This window comes from Tachyglossus aculeatus, chromosome 6, assembly GCF_015852505.1.
Source record: "Tachyglossus aculeatus isolate mTacAcu1 chromosome 6, mTacAcu1.pri, whole genome shotgun sequence".
Lineage (NCBI taxonomy): Eukaryota > Metazoa > Chordata > Mammalia > Monotremata > Tachyglossidae > Tachyglossus > Tachyglossus aculeatus.
In genome coordinates, this window is record NC_052071.1 from 44,106,259 (window position 1) to 44,110,430 (window position 4,172).

General features: G+C 45.7%; 1 non-coding gene across 1 annotated transcript; it reads right to left on the bottom strand.

The window, feature by feature from the left end:
- Positions 1 to 3,677: 3,677 nt before the first annotated feature.
- Positions 3,678 to 3,815, bottom strand: LOC119930326. Its single transcript, XR_005451804.1, has one exon. It is a non-coding gene; the product is annotated as a small nucleolar RNA SNORA7 (small nucleolar RNA).
- Positions 3,816 to 4,172: the final 357 nt, after the last annotated feature.

Consider the following 4,172-nt stretch of genomic DNA (forward strand, 5'->3'; position numbering starts at 1 on the left):
GACTTCTCTGGGCCTCAGTTTCCTCATCTGTAAAATGGGGATTGAGACTGTGAGCTCCACAGGGGACTGTGTCCAACCCGATTTGCTTGTATCCACCCCAGCACTTAGTACAGTGTCTGGCACATAGTAGCACTTAAGAAATACCATTATTATTATTAGTAGTATTACAATATAACAGACTGTGTGCAGAGGACTGTATTAAGGTCTGACTGGAGAGGAGATGAATCAATTTATCTACCAGCCTCCCTACCTACTTTCCTTCTTTCCTGTCTGTCTAGAGAGGAGAGGAGCGATGAGCCCACTGTTGGGTAGGGACTGTCTCTATATGTTGCCAACTTCTACTTCCCAAGCGCTTAGTACAGTGCTCTGCACACAGTAAGCGCTCAATAAATATGATTGATTGATTGATTGATCGAATGGATTCTACATACCTATCTTCCTTCTTTCCTGTCTGTCTGGAGCCGGGAGGAGACCTTCCTTTTTCCAGGTGTGTCACGAGAGGGGAGGAGAGGAATCTATCCTACCATGTCCCCTTTGGAAGCCTCAAACTCACGGTAATGAGTGGATGATGCCAGGAATTCTGCTGAAAGTGGCACTTTTCTACTCAAACTTGGCACATCCCAAACAGAACTCCTTATTTTCTCACCCAAACCCTGCCCTCTGTAGTTTATTTTACTCCCTCCCTCGGCCCCTCAAGACTGTAAGCTCTGAGGGGGTGAGGATCACATCTGTTTTCTACTCTATTGCATTATACTTTCTAGTGCTTAGTACAGTGCTCTGCACATGGTAAGTGCTCAATAAATATCACTGATCGATTAAGATTGCATTCATTATGGACAGGGAATGTGTCTGTTAATTGTTATCCTGTACTCTCCCCAGCGCTCTTTTTAAAAAAATGGTGTTTGTTAAGCACTTGGGATTTACCAGGCATTGTACTAAGTGCTGGGGTAAATACAAGACAGGTTGAACACAGTCCATGTCCCACATGGAGCTCGCAGTTTTCATCCCCATTTCCCAGCTGAGGTAACTGAGGCCCAGAGAAGTGATGTGATTTGCCCAAGGTCGCTCAATCAATCAATCAATCAATCAATCAATTGTATTTATTGAGCACTTACTGTGTGCAGAGCACTGTACTAAGTGCTTGGGAAGTACAAGTTGGCAACATATAGAGACAGTCCCAACAGTGGGCTCACAGTCTAAAAGGGGGAGACAGAACAAAACCAAACATACTAACAAAATAAAATAAATAGAATAGATATGTACAAGTCAAATAAATAAATAAATAAATAGAGTAATAAATATGTACAAACGTATATACATATATACAGGTGCTGTGGGGAAGAGAAGGAGATAAGATGGGGGGGAGACAAATGGCGGAATCGGGATTAGAAGCCAGGTCCTTCTGATTCCGAGGCCCGGGCTCTATCCACTAGGCAGTGCCGCTTCTCTAGCACTTAGTACAGTCCTCTGCTCATAGTAAGCACTCAATAAATACAATCGATTGCCTGACTGAAAATAAAAATAAAGAATCATTCCTGGTCAGGAGACAGAGCAGCTGGAAACTGCGATGACAGGTAATAATAATAGTAATGACGGTATTTGTTAAGCGCTTACTATGTGCAAAGCACTGTTCTAAGCGCTGGGGAGGTTACAAGGTGATCAGGTTGTCCCACACGGGTGGACTCACAGTTCTAATCCCCATTTTACAGATGAGGCAACTGAGGCACAGAGAAGTTAAGTGACTTGCTCAAAGTCACACGTCTGACAGTTGACGGGGCCGGGATTTACCAAGCCAGATTAATAGCCGGACTAACTCTGAGCTTGCCGGCAATATATCACTGAACTTATGATTCCAGGGACCCAACGCTTTGCTTTCTTTTCCAGTTATGAGTCATTACGGTGGTGTAAACATTCTGAGAATGCTCATATTTGCCAACAAGCAGCACAGCGGCTGTTCGGTGGGTAGAGTCTGTGGCCGACCAACCTAACCCATCCCACCTGTCTGGGCATGTACTGCTGTCACCCAGTCAGCCGGAGTCGATTACTCTCCCAGCCTCAGCGGTTTTCTTACCTCACGGTTGCCTTTCGAGACAAACATTTCCTGACCTTCTATTGAATTTAGGCGTCTGGGCTATTTTTTTTTAAACTGTACGGTCCATTATGCCGCCGCTGCCCAGCATGGGTGAGTTTTGACTTGAAGCAGATTGCCTTCCACTCGCTAGCCACTGCCTAAGCTAGGAATGGAATGGGTAGGCCTCTGCTTGACTTTCCCTCCCACGGTGTTCATCTAGCGCTTACCTTTGCCCGGTTAACTTGAGTAGAGATTCAGGCAGCGAAAAACCTTGTGTCCTTTAAAGGATGCTGGGTACCAGAACAAGGTTCACTCAGATGCCGTATTAATGCACAATGTTTAGTATTAGCCTCATTTAGTGGCTTTGAATAATACTAGAAGTTTTTTATGATATTTAAGTGCTTCCTAATCATTCGTTCATTCAGTCGTATTTATCGAGCACATACTGTGTGCAAAGCATTGTACTAAGCACTTGGGAGAGTACAACATAGCTATCAATAGACACATTCCCTGCCTACGATGAGCTTACTATGTGCCAGGCACTGTTCTAGGCACTGGAGTAGATCCAAGTTAATCAGATTGGACACAGTTATGTCCCACAGGGGACTCACAGTCTTAATCCCCATATTCCAGATAAGACAACTGAGGCCCAGGGTAGGGAAGTGACTTTCACAAGGTCCCGCAGCGGACAAGCAGTGAAGCGGGAAGTAAGATCCAGGCCCGTGCTCTAGCCATTAGACCAAACTGCTTCTCGTGGTTTGAGTGTACCTCTGGCTAGATTTGCTGTTGTAGATCTCTCCTTTTCAGTGGTGTTGCCAGTACATTTGTTCCAGAGGGCAGGGGACAAATCACTGCCCACAGAGAGGAACTAGTATTTACCATCGCCTGTTACGACTTCAGGTGCTTCTTTATGCTTCAAACTTTTGTTCTTCTTGTCTTATGCTGTAGAGTCACGATAGTAATAATAATGACAGTGATATTTGTTAAGCGCTTACTATGTGCCAAGCACTGTTCCAAGTGCTGGGGTAGATACCGTGCTGTTTCTAGACTGTGAGCCCTGTTGGGTAGGGACTGTCTCTATATATTGCCAACGTGTACTTCCCAAGGGCTTAGTACAGTGCTCTGCACACAGTAAGCGCTCAATAAAAACAATTGAATGAATGAATGAATGAGTAATCAGGTTGTCCCACGTGAGGCTCACAGTCTTAATCCCCATTTTAAAGATGAGGTAAGTGAGGCACAGAGAAGTTAAGTGTCTTGCCCAAGGTCACACAGCAAAGAGCGGGGTCGGGATTAGAACCCACGTCATCTGACTCCCAAACCCGCGCTCTTTCCACTAAGCCAGGCTGCTTCTCATCTCCTAGTCCTCTGCTTCTCATCACGCTGCTTCTCATCTCTGAATCATCTCCTACCCACAGGGACTCCATGGGCACATCTCTCCCAGAGCGCCCCACATCCATCTGCAATCATTCTGGTAGTGGATCCCTAGAGTTTTCTTGGTAAAAACACGGAAGCAGTTTATCATTGCCTCCTTCCACGCAGTCAACTTGAGTCTCCGCCCTCGACTCTCTCCCACATTGCCACTGCCCAGCACAAATGAGTTTTGATTTGTAGCAGATTGCCTTCCACTCGCTAGCCACTGCCTAAGCTAGGAATGGAATGGGTAGGCCTCTGCTTGACTTTCCCTCCCATAGCAGAGACTGGTAGAGTACAGGAAACTCTCCAGATGCGATCCCGAGAGGCTTTGTTCCTCTATTAGAGATGAATTCCTGAGACACTTTGCCATACAGTGGCACTCATCTTGCATCCAACCACGCTGACACCTACAAAAAGTGCCAGAGAATCGGCCATGAAGCTGCATTGTCTTGGGAATAATAATATTGGCATTTATTAAGCGCTTACTATGTTCTAAGTGCTGAAACAGTAAGGCTTCTCATACCGGGAGTCGAACCCGGGCCGCCTGGGTGAAAACCAGGAATCCTAAACGCTAGACCATATGGGAACCACACAGACCATATGGGAACCACACAATACTATCATCACCAATCGTATTTATTGAGCGCTTACTATGTGCAGAGCACTGTACTAAGTGCTTGGGAAG